This window comes from Rhamphochromis sp. 'chilingali' (assembly GCF_963969265.1).
Source record: "Rhamphochromis sp. 'chilingali' genome assembly, chromosome: 5".
NCBI classification, from domain to species: Eukaryota; Metazoa; Chordata; class Actinopteri; order Cichliformes; family Cichlidae; genus Rhamphochromis; species Rhamphochromis sp. 'chilingali'.
The window spans coordinates 23805695-23828653 of record NC_137932.1 but is presented as its reverse complement, the minus strand read 5'-3'; the positions used below and the strand labels follow the sequence as shown (position 1 = coordinate 23828653).

The following is a 22959-nucleotide window of genomic DNA, read 5'->3' as shown; positions in this document are numbered from 1 at the left end:
TTGGCACACTGTTCACCAACTTTTGAGTTAGTCATCTGCGAACACCCCTCCCTCTAGCTTCACTATATAAAAAGGGAGAAACCTTGTTAGGCAAATCATCGCCACCTGTCCCTCCAGCCTCCTTGGCACCACCCACTTGAGCCTAACTGCCCCAGTCCTCCCCTGCAGCTTAGCTAGCGATCACACCGCCGCCACACATACCTGTTGATTTCAGGCAGTAGAACCTGTTCTCTAACAATTAGAGATCTCTAAGATTAGTAGTTCAGTCCCAGGTTCCATCTGCTCTTGACTAGGTTTGATCTCCTAATTGTCCTGGATGTAGCCGTGAGTGTGTGTGACTGCTAGAAAAAGTGCTTGAAGGCCTATTTGAATTAATAATAATAGATTGCATTTATATAGCGCTTTTCAGGACCCCTCAAAGCGCTTTACAATACCACTATTCATTCACTCTCACATTGAAGGCAGGCTACAGTTGTCCAGCTGCCCTGGGGCAGACTGACAGAGGCGAGGCTGCCATATCGCGCCATCAGCCCCTCTGGCCATCACTAGTAGGTGGTAGGTGAAGTGTCTTGCCCAAGGACACAACAACCGAGACTGTCCGAGCCGGGGCTCGAACCAGCAACCTTCCGATCATAAGCCGAACACCCAACTCTTGAGCCACGATCACCCTTGGTGGTTTGTAGTAAAAAGCAGTATGAGAGCAAGTCCAGTTATCATTACCAAGAAAGAGACACAAAGCTAATTTTACAGAACAGAGAAAGATGAGGCAGAGAGCAGGAAGAGTAACACATGGACAGTAAAACAGACAAAGACTCAACAGTATCATTAGAAATTACTCTTACAAAAATAACAAAATCAAAATGGGAATTCAAATCTCAAACAATAAAAAAATAAATGAATGTAGAGCACAAGAACAGCAGTAAAATCAAACAAAAAAGTGCCCAATGCCAGGGACTGTGACCCACATTCAGATTCATACATACCCTGTCAAACTGCAGATACATTGGGTGACGAATGGGACTATTTCACAAGTTTTTCTCTGAAACCAGGAACAGGAAATGTTATCACTTCTGTTCTTCTGTGCCAGAGAGCCTAATTTGAGCCTGCAGAGAGAGATGCAACAACACATTTCTTCACTTTTAACAATCCTGATTTTTATGCTTCAGTTTGAAGGTAATTACTCAGATTTTCTTTTCTTACTTTTGTGCTTGACTATGTTGCTATGAAATATGAACATTTAAATTGTTGTAGCCATGAGGAAAATTATCATCAATTGCCAACACAAAATGACAACATCTTTGTATTCTTAGATTTTGGACCTTAATTTGATCAATTCCATTGACTTTAACCGCAACAGAAAACTGAAAAGGTTATGATCCAGCGCTTCACACAAAGCAGGGCTACTGTAGATTCTGCTATGCACATAGCAATCAATTAAGTGTTCATTCTAGTTGAATATACAGCATATTTCTCTTGTTTATTACTGTTTTTTCTATTGTTTATTAATTATTAATTGTAGAATGAAATCTGCATATCAGTGTTAGAATAATGTTTACATCTTCAGTTGGCTGAGAGGTGCAAATGACAGGATAGAAGCTACTAGAAAAACACTGATCTTTTCACAGGTCTTGATAGGGATGATGTAGAGTTAAGAACTTTATGGACAGATAAGATTTTTGTAGTTTTGCCTCTGTACATCAGTACCAGTGGATTTTAATTCAAACAGTCAAGATGTGATTGCAATGCTGACTTTTGGCTTTAATTTAAAGGCATCTTATAAAAATTGTGCATTAACTGTTCAGAAATCATAGCTGTTTTACACTTTCAGAGGCTTTGTAGAGGCAATTGTACAATTGACTGGCAAGTGGTTTCATGGCCGGGGGAGACTTTTTTTCTTTCTTTTGTATCTCATGACGAATAAAACAGATAATATATATTAATTTGATTCAAACTGTTGCTTTCCACTGGATTTCTAAATATGAGGCCCAAATAGAAGAATGGAAGTGATGGAGGACATCATTAGGCAGAAAAACAGAAACCTGTCAGAGAGCTGGTAAAAACTTCAAGGGCATGCACAGTTCAGAAAAAAAACTTTCAACAGATGAAACCATGATATCCTTAAACTTATGTACATTAATCGCACCAACCCAAAATTATGGTAAAACGTGCAGTAGAGATGCCAGTCCACCTGAGTTTTTTCATATCCCATATGCCTTGCCATGGAGTTTTAGAGCCGACGGCGATATCATTTTCTGGCGGCTTTTAGAAACCAACAACTGGGAATGTCATGACTCACTCTATGAAGTCTATCTCTGATCAGTACAAAATGCTGGTAGGTCAGCGCTGCATCAGGGTGTACCATGTGACCATCAATTTTTATCCATTGGTCAAAGGCTGAGTGCAGGGTGTCATCATGAAATTGTTCTAGTAGGAAATCTCCTGGGGCGAGCAGGGCCTTGCTGTCTCCTCTCCCGGACGAGCCCGTGTCACTGCTAGGTGCAGCACAGCTGCTACATACTGTTAAAGGCCATGCATCCCCGCACACTGCCCCAGCAGGTTATTAAACCCTGGCCAGTCTGTCCCCAGAATTAAGGGATGCACAGTCTTTCCTCTAGCGTCTTGCCCTTATGTTTAATTTGCAGTGGCACTATGGGATATTTGGGTATGTCACACATCTAACTTCCACCAACTCAGCCTCCAACCTCCCTGGCTGAACCAGCGTTTGTTAGACAAGGGTCTGTGTACAGCCCGTGTCAACAATAGCCTGGCGTGTACCCCCTTGGGACCTTACTGGATCCCTGTACGTGCCTCCTGAGCCAGGGAGTCTGTTGGGACTTCAGCAACACCAAACACATGGCTGGCTTCCATGAATGGGCACTCCTGGTGGAAGTGTCCACGCCCAGTCTTGACCTACAGGTCCTCTAGCTGCCTCCCATTCACAACTGCCTGCATCTGCCCATCATCTGGGCCACCTGAACTGGCTGCGGTACCTGTGGGTTTGACACGTCACACCTGGAAGTTGGGCACCACTGTAACACTCGTTACCAGAACCCCGGCAGTTTCTGGGGCCTCTTCCTCTAGGCCCCAGCAACTACTAGAAATAGGGAAGGTGTGGTTAGGATGATGAAAATCAACTGCGCCAGCAGGCCTTCCCTGGCACTGTCCATTGAATGCACTACTCCACCCCTCCCCTGCAGCTGAGCTGCAAACCACATCCTGCCACAGTAGCGTTATTCATTTGCCAAGTCAGGCATCTGATCTCAACCCAACAGAGCATATTTTTCCATTATTAAAAACAAAGCTGAATGCAGAGAGACCCACAAACAAACAGCAACTGAAGGCTGGACTAGCAGAGGATCTCAAAGGAGGAAAAACTGCATTTGTTGATGTCCATGGGCTTTAGACTTCAGACAGCCATTGACTGCAAAGAATTTTTAAATGTTAAAAACAAGTGCTATATTTCAAATTATGTTAGTTTGCTCAATTATTTTCACTAACTCAAAATAAGGGGACCATATTTATAAATGGCTGTAATTCTTAAATTCTACAGAGAAATACCTGAGCTGGCCAGCGGATTCAAACCCAGGACTTTCTTGCTATGAGATATACCAACATCATACAGGTTTTATATACATGGTCCCCTTATTTTCAGGGGCTGAAAATAATTTAGCAATATAACATCATTTGAAATGTAGCAATTGCTGATGATCACTGTTGTGATATTTTGATACCATGGTAGCATTTACAGGATATTGTTTTATAGTGATATTATACAGGAAAACTGTTACTCAATAAGGCCCATTTACTAGTTGTTTTTCTCTTTCTCTGTGACCCAAGAATTAATGTGTAAGACTCACAGGCTGGTACCCCAAGGTCGAAAATACCACAGAGACGAGACCACTTCCTTACTCCCATCCTCCCTTCCTTATTCTTTAGAAAAGAGCTTGTTAAAGGCCAGGTGGTTTGTTTCAGAATTCACTAATGAAAGAACTCTGTATTCTATGTCTAGGAGTGTATTTTGCTGGGATGATCATAAATTGTAGCTGAACTGATAAACTACACAAAGGATACTTCTTTGCTCAGAAGGCAGGAAGACGTTTCCTTATTTGGTCTGTACCGGTTTGAACTGAGAACCTGCTGACACACGAACCTTTTTTTCTTCTATATAAACTGTTGTATACTGAATAAACCTTTGAGTTGATTGTGGGAGAGCAACCTGAACAGTCTCTGTATCATTTTGTTCTCCTAACTGCTCCCGACGTCGTAACTAACCCAGCTGAACGGCATACCTGAGCGTTACTTTGAATAATTAGGAATCTTATAAGGAAAGGACAAAACTCTGCTTATCGGTGCTCACGCCTTGGAGGAAACCCGATCCACGGAGAAACCCGGGACGGAGATTTCTTTCAATCACAATATCATGCCACCCTAACTTAAGCCTTCAAATAAAAGTCAGAAAAATAAGTGAAGGAACGTAACCTACATCACAGAAATGATTATGAAAAAAAAAAGAAAGTTCAAATTAGCATGAGTATGAGAGGTTCCTATTAGTTTTATAGGCTGTGGGCAAAAAAATGAACATTTAAGTTTCCTGTTTCTTGGTATTGATTGATAGGTAAATACATGGATTCAAAGAAAAAAGAAAGTAGAATAAACATATTTATTTCTTTGCAGCATGCATCAGTGAAACCTACATCGATGTTTATTACACACTGGGAAATGATGTCGTTCTCCCCTGTGATAACACATCCTCATTGAACTCATCATGCTCCATCATTACGTGGTTTTATAACAGAGATAACTCTGAGACAATAGAAATGGTTTGGAATGGCGCTATTATGGAGAACTCAGCTCAAGCAGCCAGACTGAGTCTGTACAGTAACTGCTCCCTGGGCATCAGGAACATTGTTGCTGAAGATGCTGGCCTTTACTGGTGTTGGTCTGGGAACACTACAGCCCAGGATACAATTGTGGGTCTGCATATTTTGAACAGTGAGTACTTAGACTGTAATGATTCTGAGCTTGGACAAATCTCATATCCTTTTCTTCACTTTGACTCTCCTCCCAAACACTACAGTTATGTTCACTACATTTTTGTCTTAATAAATTAACTGCGTACACAGAACATTCAGCAAGCAGTAACTGCAGACTAACAAACTGTGAAAGAGGCGAAGATTTGACCAAACATCATATAACAGTTTTAGTTTGGGAATTTAAAAGGTTTCAGATTCATGCCGACCTCTGAAACAACAGATTAAAAGGGAAATCTCACCAGTGAATCCAGTGAAATTTGTTTGAAATGTGGGAAAAGTTCTGAGGACCTGTTACAGAGTTTTAGATTTCTTTTATCACCTGTTTTCTCTCAGTTGCAGCATCTCAGACGCAAAACTGGGATGGATACATCACATTAACGTGCACTCTCTTCAAATACTCTGACTCCCAATTGTGTGGCGAGAACAGCATCGTCTGGTTGAACGAAACAGGAACTGTGCTGCTCGGCAGTGGTGCGAGGGACATTGGACCGATGTGTGTTTCTCTTTTGACTGTGAAACCTCAGAGGGCCCACAACAAAACATACACCTGCCAGTATATCAAGAACAACAGTGTGAAGATAGAAGCTCACTACACACCTATAGGTATGATAAGAAGCTTAAATGAATTTCAAAATAATCTGAATTATGCACTTCAATAAATAAAGCTTTGGTTTTATTTGTAGAAGTAATTTACTGTAGTTTCCAAATGTTCAAACATTAATTTGACCAGATTTTAATAATAAAGTTACAAAAGCATGACATTTTTTTGTACTGTTTTTCATAGAGTACACAGATCAGTTTCCTGTGAGCTACATCATGTGGACTCTTCGCATTGGAGCAGTGATCCTAATGACTGCAATCACTGTTTTTGTCCTCAGAGACAGAGATGAGACGATTTAGATCCTGATAGAGCACTGATAAACAATCTGACATTTGAATCTAATTGCTGTGCTCTCTGCCTTTTCAGGATGCAAAAAGCCACTTGAAGACATAAGAGTGAATGAAAAAAAAACTCAAAAAATTTGAAATTTATATCACGTGTTCTTATTTCAAAGTAAGCTTTGGACACCAAACGACATCTTTGTGTCAATATGAGCACTTTACTATTTGTGTCAGAGTTAAATTAGAGATTGTTTGTCTCTAATGTAATAATCATACTTCTCAGCTAATCCCTGAACTAGGACTGAGTTGCACTCACCTGGTCAGAAAATGAAATGATGAAATGCTCTTTTGTATGAGAGCAGAGCCTGAGGGCCTGAGAGCCTGGGTTAGCAGATAAAGATAATAACCACGCTCAATCCCTGTTATTTCTGACTTGGATTTTTGGTTTTGCCCACCCATCTAAGACAAATAAACCTGACCTTGCTTCACTATATAAGAATTTCCATTTTAATAATCCCCCACATTTTTTCCCCATCTGTGGTAAATTATCCAGTCATTCACCCCGGTATTGTTACCTGCCTTTGGACTGTCACAATGATAAGGATATGGGCTTTTGTTCACTGCAGTTTCAGTTCTTCTTGCTGAATAAAATGTAGCAGCATTGCACATTGTGAGTACAAGAAAATAATTATTAGAATATAATGTGTTAAATTTGCTTAGATAAGAGGGTCCAGCAGTAGATGAGAGGAACAGGGAAGGATTTGTCTGTGTGTTTTAGTTTGGCTTAGCTGTAGGCCTGAGAGTGTGTAATTGTTGAGGGACAGGAATTTATGGACACTGGGGGTCTGCCTGTCATAAAAGGAGACAGGAAGCTACAGTTGGGGATTGCTGATGCTTGTACCTTTAATAAAAACTCATAATTGTTATAAACTTAGAAGTAGGTTTGCAGGAGACTCTCCACACGCTTATCTGTAACTGTAAGACAACAAGGGGCCAATGGCCCAGTGGATGCAGAGTGGGGGTCTCAGTGTTTGTAATCTGTTAACTCTGTTTTGTATGTTGTCTAAAGGAATTTGGTTTAGCTTGGGTGAGGAGATTACTTTTATGACCGGCAGGAAGTCACACACACAGTGCTTTGGCTGTTACGACACACCCACACCTACATGCACACTCACTCACGTGCACTCACATGGACACACGGGTATGTGCACACACAGGCACTCACGTGTTCGTGTATACACACACAGACACAAGTTTGCAGCACACCATGGGGGTTTTATGATAGGGTCGCTTCTACAAAGCTATGTTTCACAGACAAAGGAGGGAAGATTTGCAGAGGGACACTGGCCTTGCACATCTCCTCTTCTAGAAGTGCATGCTTAAATGAAGATGAATAAAGATTAATAAAGGTTTTTGTGAAAATGACTACTGAGTCCGGTGCCGTCTCTGGATGCCCGAGGAATAAAAGAACCGGGGTGAAACTGATTTCGTAACAACATCAACACAAAAGATACCAAATTAAGGAATTAAAATGTTATGACAAAATTTAGGATCTTGTGTTATTTAAATGGTAATTGGGCAATAGTAACTACATAACTTCCTCTGAAATTCTGCCTTTTAATTCATAAGAAATAGGAAATGGCATCACCTTTTCTGATGTAAAGCTTGTTTACAGAAATCCAGCGACAAATGTCTTCACCAACCTTTTATAGAAGACTGTAGGCGGCCCAATGAACATAAGCTTTAATGCAATACTGATTTCATCATTAGGTTCTTTTTCTTTTGTAATGTCTGAATAATTTCCATTTAGAAATACACAGAGACCCCAACAATTAAACACTTGGTGAAAATGAAAAAGAAAATCTCCCTTTTCCGGCTCTACAGGTTTATTTATGATTGCATTTAATTATTAGTTTATTATTAGTGGCTAAACCTATAGACTATAGTGTAACATCTTGTTTTCAAATGGGTCCATATATGCTGTCTATTAGTTTCTGCTAGGGCTGCCTTGCTTAACGTATAGGTGTTTCCCATTAAGTAGCTGTTGGTAGAATAAAAGCACTGAAAAGTACAGCGGTACTCAATAAAGCCAAGTTATGATTCTTAAGCTTTAATATTTGTCATCACTTGAACAAAGTAATTCATAATAATTCCCCTGGATCTTCTTGCTGTGAGGTAACATTGCTACCTTGATAAATCTTTACGTTATGGCTTTGAAATATCAAATTTACAATTAACATATAGTAGATATTAGCTAGTTAGGTAATATCTATATTAGATAGATATCAACATTAATCTGATTAATCTGCATTTAACCCTCCTGCCTTCTTGGGACCTTTTTGTGCCACTGCTATGTGTTAAATGGCTGCCATTTCCACTGTGTTCAGTGGAATATAACCAAACTTGCCACAGGATAGTTTTTACCTGTCAATGTTAATATTCCAGTGTGAATTCCTTAAATCAGCCTAAAATGGCTGAGCAGCAGAAATCCCCACACCCATCACCCTGGGGACCATTTTCTGCCCATTGACTTCCATTATAAACGCTATTTTTCAACCCCAAATTATCATCATATGATTTTATTTTTTCTTCTTTTCTTGGATGTCAATGAAGACTCAGGGCCTTGAAGTTTTAATTTTTAAATTGCAAAAAAAATGCAAACAAAATAATGGCAGGTCAAAATGTATGTTGGTGCCAATCTTTGGTCCATCTAAAGGCCTACTTATAATGACAATCACATATTACTTCAACTGGTTTTTTGTGGAAATATTTAGTTTCGTTTTTTGGTTTTTGGGGCTTATAACACAGGGCGCTCATGTAATAACACTGGGATTTGAAGGGTTAAAACAACGAAAATATAATTAAAACTTTACATGAATATTTCAGGGAGAAGTAGTTTTACAAGGTTGGCTAATTTAAAGTGGAATAAAATATGGATATATGGTCTTTTTATGGCGTGGCTGAGAATGGTCCCTAGGGTGATGGGTGTGAGTTTTTTAAAGGATGGCAGGAGGGTTAAAAATATGATGGATCATTTTGAGGATAAACTCCAAATTTTTGGAAAAAATTGTACTTAGAGAAAAAAAAAAGTGCTATACTCTAGAAATCTCCTAAGATTAAATGGCATTTGCCCACCTCTAATTCTTGTTTTTTGACATTGATTTATTTTCTGAATTAGTTTACAACACCTTACCATGCTTCCAGGATTCTCCTCATAACTATCCATCCATCCATCTGCTTCCACTTCTCCTTTTCAGGGTCGCAGGGGGTGCTGGAGCCTATCCCAGCTGTCATAGGGCGAGAGGCAGGGTACACCCTGGACAGGTCGCCGGTCTGTCGCAGGGCTAACACACAGGGACAGACAGCCATTCACACTCACATTCACACCTAGTGGCAATTTGGATTATCCAATTAACCTATCCCCACAAGTTGCATGTCTTTGGACGGTGGGAGGAAGCCGGAGTGAACCCACGCAAACACGGGGAGAACATGCAAACTCCACACAGAAAGACCCCGGCCTGATGGTGGAATTGAACTCAGGACCTTCTTGCTGTGTGGCAGCAGTGCTAACCACCGTGCCACCGTGCTGCCCTATGTGGCAGATTATTGAACTGCAATAATCTGATCATACTTGTTAAAGTACAGCCAAATTAAGATTAAAGTTAAATTAACCTATTAAGATCCACCAGGAGACAGTGACCCATTGACCTGTCAGAAAGACAAATGAGGGTTATGGTTATGTTCACATTGATCCTTTCATATTGAATTTTCACCTTTATAGATTCCCCAAAGTTTTTTTTAACAGAAAAAGGGTAAAGAGAAAATGCACAAACTGATAATTGTTAGAAATGCAACATATTGTAGTTTCTGAAAGTATTTTTGTTGACCTAAAATGGAATTTATGATGTCAAAGTTCTCACCCAAGAGCGGAGTTCTGTGTATTGATATTTATGCAATCTAAACCACTGTGTTTCTAATCAGAACGAGCCAGAGGAGAATATCATCTACGCCACAATTGACCACTCCAATCAAAAAACTCTGAAGTAAAAGGTAAGTTTGTCAGTTTTTTCCTACAATAATTATGATCTTATCTTAAATTTTCTTTGCAGCGCTATATAATAGGATGTATTACAAAGCATATATTTATCTTCAACTCCTCTGATTTCAATCAGTGAGTTGTTTAAAAACTGAATAAAAAAACTGAACTCAACATCAAAATCTTTGTAACGATCTGACTTATGTAAATGTTGTGTGAAGCAGGTCAAAAACGAGGAGGCGGTGACTTATTCTGCTGCGAAGACGAAGGCAGAAACTGACCCCAGGAGCATCTACAGTAACATCTGCTAAGCTTACCAAAATTAAATCAGAGGGAATAAAACCTCTCATAATGTCAGTGCTATCTACCCATGGTGGTTCGGGTTTTAGCACCACCACAGGCAAGGTTATTATCGTTAACGAAAACTAACGAAATAACGAAAACTAGAAGTGAAAAAACATTTTCGTTAACGGAAATAAAAATAAAAACAAAAAAAGGAAAACTAACTAAAACTGTAATATGTGTTCACAAAACTAACTAAAATTAACTGAATTTATAGCAAAAATGTGTTTAGTTTTCGTAGATGTGTGTGTGTCATAGTCAAGGGTGAAAATGAAGTTTAGTTTCCAGATTTTTTTCTTGCTATGTCTCATTATGCCAGCAGGTGGCAGTATGTTAGTCGAGTCGTCTGTGTTGCTGCTCCGTCCACGCGCAGAATCATGTCAGGAAAAGTCGGGAGAAAGCGCCGGAGTCCAATTTGGGATTACTTTGAATATGACTGTGTTTTGGATAAAGCAAGTGTCTTGTAGTGGAAAGAGACAAATTATGAGGGACATTTCTAAAGGGGAAAAAAATCCCACAAACCTTAAAGTGCACTTGAAAAGCTCACACAAGAAGGCTAACCTAGCTTACCTTGAGAAGGTAAGGGAGCGCACTCAAACCTCATCCCCAGAAAACAGAAGCTAACCCCAGGCAAGGCAGCGTGATGCATCCCGAGACAACAGGACGGGGATATCTACATAACTGTGTGAGTCAATTGCCTTCAAAAGGTTTATCAATTCACTTGAACCAAAATTACGAACACCCGGTGCTGCAAGAGTTAATAGTCTCATTGGGGCCAAGATATAAATTTTATATTTGCCTGGTATCAATGGTTGTTCATCTGCCTTTATTTATTTATTTAAAGAACCCATAGGTGGGAATGTGAGTTGTCTGTCTCTGCGTGTTAGCCCTGCGACAGACAGGCGACCTGTCCAGAGTGCAGGGTATGGTAGCTGGAATAGCAACATACCCAAGGATAAGCAGAAGAGAATGACTGATATGATGAAACTGGGATTTTGTTGCACTTAATTATTGCAAACACAACTAAAACTATAACTGAAACTAATCAAAACTAAACTGAAACTAAGGATTTTCAAAAAAATAAAAACTAAACTAGCAAACAATTGGTAAAAACTAATTAAAACTGATATAAAATTGAAAATCTGAAGTCAAAACTAAATAAAAATAAAAACTAATGAACATTGCAAAACTATTAAAACCCTGACCACAGGCACCAACCACTTTGCAGCCACAGCTGAGTGCAGCAGCTTCAGCAATGGAGGTACTACCTTTTTATCCCAGTAGAGCACTTTGCTCTCAGACTGTAGGTTTACTTGCTGTTCCTAGAGTTTTTAAAAGACCCCTGCCATTTTAGGATTCAGGAGACAGACCATCTCTACATTTTAGATCAGGCTTAAAACCAATTATTTCTGTCCCAGGTATCAGAAAAAACAACCACAAAAAACAACAACCCAACACAGAACTTCAGAAGCACAGTGCCGAAGCTCGGTTCATCTGGTCAAAGTCACGTGATCAGTGATATCCAAAGCTCAATTCAGTATGTCACTGCTTCAGTACCTGATTCAATGGTTTACGAGGAAGTGAATCATTGGCGGGATTTGTGATGTGTTTAGGTATGTCCATCCAGAGATAGCGAACCAGTGTGTGACTTAATGACATGGAGCCAGTGAGGACTTTCGGCCTGTTCATAAATAAACAACAAAAATAATAACCTTATATCTGTTATGTTTGTATCTGTACAAGAATGACAACACCACGGGACAGAAGTTTGATACCATCATGGGGAGGCTCGCGGTTCTCCAATGGGAGATTGAGAGACCAGTGTCGGAGTGTTAAGAACAGCTTTGAAATTCTCCTGAGCTGCTCGCATAAAAGAAAAATCAACAACATCAACATGCGGACACCACGGCGCCAGCTGCACGGGTCCAAGGCTGGAGCCGAACAAAAACTCCCTGATAACAACTGTGTGATGACTATTCTTCCCATCCCATGCAAGGCCACATGGGTTGGCTAGTAGACTGTTTACTTAGCCTGATAGGGTGAAGGACACTGTCTCAGCTGAACTACGGACACGCACACACATACACTTACACTGATAAGCACTCACACATCCCCCCTCCCCTTCCAATGCCTTCGATGCTTGTTGCCTCCTGGGAACACGAGGCGGGTCTGGGCCCGTGCTGGTGAGTCGGCGCAGTGGCAGGATGGCTGCTGTGTTGCCTGGGATTACTCCTTATCCCCTACCCAACCCTGTTGCTGGTCATGTGCTCTATAATGTTGTACTGTGGACATTTATGTGCTTTCTGTGCAGAGGAGTTTTTTTGTTTCCTGTTCACATGCTGTCCTCCTGTAGCCCAGCATGAGTAGAGGTCTCTTTTTTTCCTCTTGTACTTTTCCCATTGTAGTGTACATTTCAGTGTTTTTTTCTGCAATGCAACCGTTCTCTGACTTGTATCCCCATGTGATGTCTGTGTTGTGTGTGTAAGGTCGGGGGGCGGGTTCATTTCACTGCAGGGCAACCTGCATGTGGCGAATAAATTTGAACTTGAACTTTTTATTTTACCCAGATTAAAAAAATAAATTAGAAATACATTATACATGTAAGTTATAGTATTTTATATATAAATGTATCTGTCCACTGGTTAATCACATAACCATGTGGGGGCAGAGACCTCACACCACAAACATACTCCCAACCTAGTATATGACTGTGTTGTGTATTATTATACATCATTGATTGATTTATTTTTAATTTATCATGTTTACAAATGTCAAGTAGTCACAGTACAAATGAGACCACATCATTTTACATGTTTAAACAAGGAAGGTTTATTAATTAATATTCAAATAGACATAACATTATTTTGTTTATATGTGATATTTTAAAAGAAGCTGTCAACTTAGATCTGTAGAGTGAACAATCATAATGAAAAAGTTGATTTTAATTTATAGACGCAAGCCGCACTTCATATTTCTGACCACCAGATGCTACTAAAGAAGACTGTGTTCAAAGGTTTAGAGTAATGAGCCCCTTTTGAATACACACTTCAATCCTTCAGAAAGCTTCATTTGCCCACCACTAGCTGCCCGTCCCTGAGACTGGTTCTGCTGGAGGATTGAGCATTCATCAAGACTGTTAAAGGGATGCTTTTCCCTTCCCACTGTCGCTAAGTGTTTGCTTATAGGGGGTCATCTGATTATTAAGGTTTCCTTTTGATATTGTAGGGTCCTTATCTTCAGGTGACTGTTGTGAATTGGCACTATATACATAAAACTGACATGAACTGTATTATACAGACACAGTGTGAGACCAGATCAGATGACAAGGATATTCTGCTGTTGTGGATCCTTGTACCAATGTCTAAACACAATGCACACACACACACACACACACACACACACACACACACACACACACACACACACACACACACACACACACACACAAACATGTACAAAGCCTCTAGCAAATATTATATTTAGAGTTTAGCAACATTTTTTTTGCATTTAAATTTAATAAGTCTCACAAAATAATAATAGATCAGTTAGGACTGACATCATTGTTTTGATCACACCTGATGAATATCTTGTGATTTGTGACCACACTTGCCTGAGTGCTTCTCAGTTCTCAGAAAAACAGAAGCGGCATCATTTGTCACACCTCTAAAATAGTATCAGCATTGCCAAGTATCAAACATCCAAAAAATGGTAACTAAACAATGAAGTAAAATAATATGATTGACATAGACTCTTACAGCAGAAGCACAGTTTTGTAATGCTGTCTAATTATCAGAATCTGTGTGTTCATAGTCTGAGGCTGCAAATATAATTGCAATATGTCCACACAAAATATGCATGATTCCCATCTCCTAAAGTCAACTGTCGACACATTACGTAAGTGCATGTGGATGTACTATGTTTCAGAACATTTTAAATAAAAATGTTGTTTTTGTCTTTGGTTATGAATCAAATCTGAAAGAGATACTATGAGCTTACCTACCTTAAAATAAACAACACTATAGTCTCATGGGGAGGAGACATTAACCACAGGAAGTAGATACCACATTTCTGCTCATGACAGAGTGCAACAGAAACCTTTGAGAGATGCTAGACTGAGAACAGGAGATAAAAGAAGAAAAAGCTGATAATTTGGAGCAAAGATTTTTAATATCTTTCTATTTTAGATTTTTTTTTTTTACTTAAAGGTAAGGAAACAAATATATAACATATATTTAAACAACAATCAAAAACTTGTATTTATATTACAGTTTACTTTGTAAAGTATTAATTACTGACAGAAAGTGTTGTGTTTGCTGTTTCCTCAACAGCAGCACCTGGAAGAAATTAAATTTATTGTCATAGTTGGAGGTGAAGTCACTTTACCTTGTGAAAATGGAAAAGATGTTCATGAAAGATGTTATGTTTGTAATATGTAATACCTGGCTCTAATTGATTAGAGAAACAATAAAACAATAATGCTGCTGTAACACAGGAATTTAGCACCGGCTGCCAAAGATGCCACAGCTAAATAAAGCAGCGCGGGTGTTACAGAAAACCTTTCTCACGTTATAAAAGGACAAAGGTGAAGATGATGGTCATTATGACTACAGACAGTCATCAGACCATCAGGTCAGAGGTCAACATTTAATTTTATTTTATTTATACAGCGCCAAATCACAACAACAGTCGCCTCAAGGCGCTTTATATTGTAAGGTAGACCCTACAATAACACTTACAGAGAGAAACCCAACAATCATATGACCCCTTATGAGCAAGCACTTTGGTGACAGTGGGAAGGAAAAACTCCCTTTTAACACGAAGAAACCAGAACCAGGGAGGGGCGGCCATCTGCTGCGACTGGTTGGAATGAGAGAAGGAGGACAGGATGAAAGACATGCTGTGGAAAATAGGGAGAGATTAATAACAAGTATGATTCAATGCAGAGAGGTCTATTAACACAGTGAGTGAGAAAGGTGACTGAAGAAGTAGTGACATGACATGATATTTTAAATCTTCACATAGTACTTCCATTGTGTTGGTAATACATACAACACTAAGTAACAATCTTAGTTTCTAAGTTTATAAGGCTGTTTGGCAATTTTCAACCAATAAATTATTAGTTGACCTTTGTAATGGGGAAAATTTTGGTTTATCCTCATATTTAGATATAAGCATGCAGATGGCAGCGCAGTGGCAAAAGCCCTCCTATCAGAGATCATCTCCAGATGGGGTATCCTGGAGAAAATCACAAGTGATGATGGCACCCATTTTGTAAATCAGGCACTGAAAGAAATCAGTGTGAGAGTGGGGTTTAGATTACAAACACATTGTGCATGGAGGGGCTGTAGAAATAGCGAAAGACTCCTTGAAAACCTCCAGCACACCTCAGTCCCTATGAAGAGTTGTATGGATGAGCTGCCAGAATGGGGGCTGAAACCCCAAAGTGGACAGGCGTGTCTACAGAGCTATGTAACAGTGAACTGATTGTGTATTGTCAAAATCTCCCCAAGACTCTCTCGCAGATACACCAGACAGCGAAGGCAGTCCCTCCCAGAATGGCAGAGGAACCCCTGCACCCTTTCAAGTCAGGTGACTGGTTGCTGGTGAAAGGCGTAAGAAGGAAACACTCGAAGGCAAAACGCTGGTTGGGCCCATTCCAATTCCTGCTGACCACACAGACAGCAGTGAAGGTCGCGGAAAGAGGCAAGTTGATCCACGTCAGCCATTGTAAGCTCTTCACAGGAGAATTGCCTGTGACACAGAAAGTACAACCAGACAAAACACATTGGGCAGAATAATCCTCGCACCTCATCCAGGTAGTAGGCTACCCTCTACCTGCAATGATGTGCCAAACCGAGAAGCAGCCCTTGTGCTATTCACAGGGCTGCCTTGTGGTCGAGCCTCTGGGGAGACCTGCAGCTGAAGACCTGCAGCTGAACACCATGCCAAAGCCCAGAGACATCCGTACAATAGGAGGAACTGCCAACAAGCAGAGAGACAAATCTCTAAGTATGGCGGATGCCTTGAACTACACTATGTATACTCAACCACTCAAGATTTAAGTTTTGATCTGTGTAATGTGATTAATTGTAAGGGAAAGGGTGACAGTTGGAGAGGGTATGATTTGTATTTGTGTAGGCCACCAAGGGGATGGCCCGAACCTGGAGACCGAAGCTGGTGCAGTAGCTGGGACGATGTGTGGTCTCACTTGCAACCAAATTATTGGGGCCCAAACAAGGTACGAAATCTGCGCTTTTCTCATTAAAGAGAGGCCGGGTGGGACTGGGACCAGATCCAACCCCTTGCTATTGACCATAAATGGTCTGAAACAAAATCCCTGGTCCATCGCATATTCAGGATGATGTTATGATCTGTCTGAAGACTCATTTTACATGATTATCAGAGTAGACCAGGCAGGCACAGATAGCATGGGGATAATTAAGGTAGTTCTTCACTCTAAGGCGGAAACTGTCGGTGGGGGTTACATTCCAGTCAACGGCACTTCAGCACCACAAAGATTAAGGGGTGAATGTCACGGATTTGGCCTACGAGACCTCCAGAGACCTATTTGTGAGGTATGTAAACATATCCTCACCAGAGGACATGATACAGGTAGAAACAGGGTACATAGATAAAAACACCTGGCTGGATTGGATAACATACACAGCCAGTACAAACAACATGATAGAGTGTGTGGCCTGCTCTACAGCGCGCCCCACACTGTTCACTGTGACTGCCCCTTTATTGTTCAGGGAGGACAGGCCAGGATTTGACTGCATGTTACAGCTCCACATGAAGGAGGAGGTGGGTCATGACAAATTTTAAGTGCACTTTTCCCAGTAGTCAGGAAGGGTGTCACTCCTCCTCTGTTTTCCCCAAGGGCCGGAAATTACACCTGTTTAACCAGGGTAAGTGTCACCCCTATAGGAAACTCAGACGCTGCATGGTGCAATGAGGTCATAGATGTCACTGAATGGGCAAATATGAGCAGCATTAATGTTGCTCGTGCTGACCGCTCCTGGTGGTGTGGAGACAAGACCGTGAGAGACACTCTGCCCAGTGGTTGGTCAGGAACTTGTACTATTGTGAGATTAGCGCTCCCTATAGTGTTAATGGGATCTCATGCTACTGCAGAGACCGTTGTGAGTAGAACTGGTAGAACCATGTCAGAAGATTCTGATTTGACTAAAAACTCTCCAACTTACATAGATGCTATAGGCGTCCCTAGAGGTGTCCCTGATGCATACAAATTAGTTATTTCTTAGATGAAGGATGTGTGTGTGTGTCAATATGTCCTGGTGAAAAATGCTTAGCTATGCTTAATGATGTTTCAATATGTTATCTGCTAAATGTTAGATCGTAGAGGGACAAATTCTAGGAGGTTCCTGAAGCAATGTTAGTGGAAAGTCTTCCCTGCCCAGCAATAACCCAGGTGGGACGAAGTAAGCCCTTGTAGCTAAAAGATAGAGGGATAGCATTTTACATTTCCAATAAGTAGGATTGTGGGTTTGTGACTTACACGCAATTTAAAATTAGTTAGATATGACAGTGTGGTTGAACCTGATGCTTATTTTTGTCATGTGTATGGCACGCAAACAGAGCTGACATTAACCACAATGTCATCAAAACACCTCCTACCCTAGTACCCTAGTTCGCTTTCCTGACCTCAACAGACTGTTCTCTCTGTTGAGGTCAGGAAAGCGATTCCGCTCCCTGAAGACCAACACAGAGAGACTGAGGAGGAGCTTCTTCCCGCAGGCGATACGGTCTCTCAATCACACCACCACACAGTACTGACCCACACATATGGTTCTTACACACACACTGGACTTTCTGGACTTTGTTTTTGCACAACACTGGTCACTATATTCTTCATTTCCGGTTAATACTTGTACAGCTGCTGTTATTGTGTATATATTTATTTATATTTAGATTTCTTCATACATTCTTATATAGTTCTATATTGTGTATTGTGTATTTTGTTGTACAGTTATTTTATTTTCAACTTTAATTTATATATTTATCTTTATCTTATTCTTCCCAGTTAAATTTACCCTTCATTCTAATTTGTGTTGTACAGTTATTTCATTTTTAACCTTAATTTATATTTTATTCCTTCCTAGTTAAATTTACCCTTTTTAATTTTTCATATTTATTTCCTATCTTATTCATAGCCTTTTCCTTTTTTGTTCTCTTTAGGTCACGAGCAGTTGTCCAAGCATTTCACTACATATCGTACTGTGTATGACTGTGTACGTGACAAATAAAAATTTGAATTTGAATTTGAGTTCTCAGAAAAAAATAATCTCATGACCACAGTTCTCAGACCACTAAAATATCTCGTCCGTGTTATCCTCTATAAAACATTAATGTGTTACATCTAGGAGTCAAATATGGTTTAGAAGTTCAACTCCCTCATAGTTCCGTGTGCTGTCCGTCATGCCATGAATCCTGCTGTTTAAAAAGCACAAATGTCAATTTTCCCAAAGAAGCACACATACTGTATAGTGACACGCTTTTGTGCTAGCTGGTTGAGTATATATGGTTAAAGGATAGAAATACCCTCATTATATTGTGTCGTAATGCTAATTTTGAAATATAAAAGTAATGCATGGTCGATTCATTAGAGACTAGTTCTGAAACAAAACATTTATATTCTTAAAATGTATTCATTCATCAATATTATGCTAAAAAAATACAGTGTGAATTCGATTTAAACAGGATATAAGTTTAAACTGAACAAAATGAAGACGTTAATGTGATCTGCCTAGACTGAAAACCACCAGTCACAATGAGGTGGAGACAGGAAGTAGGCTGGATTCTACACTTGTCTTGAGACACAAGTACAGCGACATTGAGACTTGAGGTTATAATAAAGAAGAAGACAAAGAAGCACAATGGTTGAATTTGCAATATTTAAAATTCTTCTTATTTTGATGCTTCTATTTACAGGTAAAGAAACATATTTAAAATATGTATCAAACCTATACTGACATTGCTAATGATGGTTCAGGACGTAATAGTCATGTAACTGAAACTGTTTACTATTTTTAGTTAACACGATGAGTTTAGGAAATTCTTGAACCATGTGTATTTTATATATATAAATATAAAATTATGCCCTACATACAATATAAAAGCTGTGTTTGAGTCTAACGTTATCATTTTCATTTATCTACTTTTGTCACCAGCAGTTACTCAAATGACCAAATTAAGCTCTAAAGTTGGAGGTGAAGTCATGTTGCCTTGTGTAAATGGAAAAGATTTTCACAATAGCTATAACAGTACTACTTGGCTCTTCAGTGGTTCAGGAAGCAATGAAACAGTGTCACTGTTTGAACATGGGCAGTTTAACGGTGGTCTCAGAGCTAAATCACACAGGTTGAGTGTTACACCGGACTATTCTCTGATTATAAAGCAGGTCACATCAGAGGATGATGGTCATTACACCTGCAGACAGTTCAAATCAGGAGAGCAATTTACAGACTCTTTGGTTTACATGTCTGTTATTAACAGTGAGTATTGACATTACTGTTTTCACCTTTAACTGCTTTGTTACAGCGCACTCAAAGTACAGTAAATAAGTACATTATCTTGGCCTATGCTGACACCTGTATATTTAATGAGAGCTTAAAAAAATCAAGGAAAAATCTGAACATTAACGCCTACAGTGAGTGGATCTAATAGCTCATTTATAATCATGGATAAGTTTTCTGATCTAATTAAGCTCAATATGTTCCCCTCCATGATTCAGTATAAAGATAAAACATTAGTTTTTATTCTTTACAAATGATTTAAAATAAAAAATGTGATGATTTCACCAGTCTGGTCTATTTGTTCTGTTTGAGTGATTTACAGTATATACAAAGTATTGCATATCTTATAGTACAGTAGTGCTGTTGCATACAAGTGAGAATATGATAAAAAGTTTGAAGAGATTTCATACTGAATTGTTTTGTTTTTATATTGATAGATTTGTAATTTTTAGACCCATTGTTTTTTGTTTAATGACTGTAGATAGTAAATGTGTATATTTTCTCACTGGATTTTTTAACATTTCAGAAGGGGACACAACAAAAGGAATAATTACATCAACAACAACCAAAACTGCAATATCAGCAAATGCCCCTGAATCTAAAAGCGCTACATCAACCACAGAACCAGAGAAACCCTCAAAAACAGGTACAGTGTGAGCATCTAAAAATTAAAACTGTATGTGTTTATTTAATAAAAAAGCTGTTTCTGAGTAAATAATACAGATCAAACCATCACCAAAAACAGGGTTAACATTACTCTGGTAGCACATTGTCTCAATCAGGCAAAATGTTTTTTAAAAAACTAAAAATACATAAATTATTTCCACAATTTACATAGGCTGGAAGTAGCAGTCTTTTTTTTAGCAAGCCCTATCAACACTTATCAAATCTTATGAAATACTGACAGGTAGTGCCACGTGCTGCCATATTGCACAGGTGCAATTAGAGCAATAAGAAAGGGTATCTCTCTCGCTCTCCCATTTAGTGAAAATACACTGGATATAAATCATTTACCATGTTGATAACTGGTTTAATAAATACATAGTATTGTAATTAATAGCTATATTTTGTTAATTTCTGAATAAAATTTTTTTTCCAGTTCAAACCAAACACATGCTGATCATTTTAGCAGGTGGTTTTCTAGTACTCTTCATAATCCTGGCACTCATTGGATGGAAGAGAAATAAAAGTGAGAACACCACATTTATATTTGAGAAACACAAATATTTTTTTTAAATAAAGTTGTTGGACTTAAATTGTTGTTGTTGGAATTCCCTATTTTGTCTCTTTAGGGAACAAAACACAGAAGAGTGATGAAATTGTGAGTTTTAAACTGAATAGTCAAAGATGTTTATACAGCGAGGACTTCTATAGTTAATTTCTCTGTGGCTATAACATCACTTTATTTTAAGTATCAGTGGTTTAAATGAAAAATATCTAACAACCTCTATTTGTTCAGGAACTGAGCATGAATTACTGCGGTATACCACAAACCAGTCAGAAGGGGGTGAGATCACACACCAGTGCAAATTACACCTGTTTCATATTTTACTTATGATATATTTATCCTCTAACACACACACACACACACACACACACACACACACACACACACACACACTATACACTGAACCAATTATTAAAAGTAATGGTACTCATTACATTTCCATTTTCCTTAGTGTCAGGGGTAGATGGTTGGGTGTCCAGATACAAAGAATAATAATAATGGACTGGATTTATATAGCGCTTTTCAAGGCACCCAAAGTGCTTTACAATGCCACTATTCATTCACACACTGGTGGAGGCAAGCTACAGCTGTAGCCACAGCAGCACTGGGGCAGATTGACACCAGAGGGGCCGATGGCACCAGCACCAGAGGTGCCTCTGGCCAACACCAGAGGCACCATTGGCCCCTCTGGCCAACACCAGTAGGCGGTAGGGTAAAGTGTCTTGCTCAAGGACACAACGACCAGGATAGAGAGCCCGGGGATCAAACCAGCGACCTTCCGGTTACAGATGCACTTCCCAACCCCCTGAGCCACGGTCGCCCCTTACAAATTCCTTATAAATGTTTATAAGGAATTTGAAATCTATATAAAACTGACATCAAAAGACATTTTTTTCTCAGATTATATTTGACTGAACTATACTCAAATATATTTAAAAAAAAAAAAAGTTTCCTGTTGCCTAAATGCAACTTCACAAAAAATGCAAATGATTAAAAAAAATGTGTCACCTTTTTTGAATGGTGTTGGAGTAAAAGTACAAAATAGTTTGAAAATGGTAAAAAAGTATATACTATAAATGTACCTCTAGAAATTAAGTAATGAGGTGTATTTGAGTATTTATGTTCATTTTCTATATTTTTCTGACTTTACTGCGTAGGCTGATCCTGCTTACTATCATACCATTGGTAACAGAAACAAGACCTACAAAGCCCCAGTAAGCTGTCTCACTGGTTATACTTAATGTTAGTTTTGTTGCATGAAGACAAATTTCAACAATTAGAATTTGCTGTGTATAATTGTGTTGAATGAAAAAAAACTTACATTATGCGTTAGGATTTGTGTGTGTGTGTGTGTGTGTGTGTGTGTGTGTGTGTGTGTGTGTGTGTGTGTGTGTGTGTGTGTGTGTGTGTGTGTGTGTGTGTGTGTGTAAAACCCCTACAGCAGATTAAATCAAAGCATCAAGGGTGCAATGAACAAAAATAACACATCTCACACATGTTTGAAATTCATGAAGAACAAAAAAAGTATAAAAAGCAATGACTTCACCAGTCTGGTCTATTCAACTATTAAACTAGACTAGTTTATTGTCTCAAAAAAAAAAATCTAAATTTTTTAAGTATGTCCCTCTAAAATAAATAATAGATAATATCTATCTGCAATCATTACTTTTGAGATTTAAATGTCTGTAAATTCAATCTAGAAATCTTTCTGAATCTGCACACTAGGAAATACTAAAAGAAGGCACAGGTTAATCACAAGAAATTTGATATCAAAAATATTAACATATCACCTCTGGTTATTTTTAATGTCTAGGCTAATCCTGCAGTTGATGTTTCCTATTCCTCCATCAAAAAGTCCAGGAATAAAACCCAGGTAAGTACCAGTATTGATCAAGAACAAAT

General features: G+C 39.0%; 1 long non-coding RNA gene across 2 annotated transcripts; it reads left to right on the top strand.

Moving 5' to 3' along the window:
- The first annotated feature begins 1095 nt into the window (after positions 1-1095).
- On the top strand, positions 1096-12730 carry LOC308397029. 2 transcript variants are annotated; one of them, XR_013971684.1, is made up of 3 exons: positions 1096-1173; positions 5367-5636; positions 9897-12730. It is a non-coding gene; the product is annotated as an uncharacterized lncRNA (long non-coding RNA). The 2 variants fall into 2 exon arrangements; XR_013971685.1 differs by lacking the exon at positions 9897-12730 and adding an exon at positions 5818-7286.
- Positions 12731-22959: the final 10229 nt, after the last annotated feature.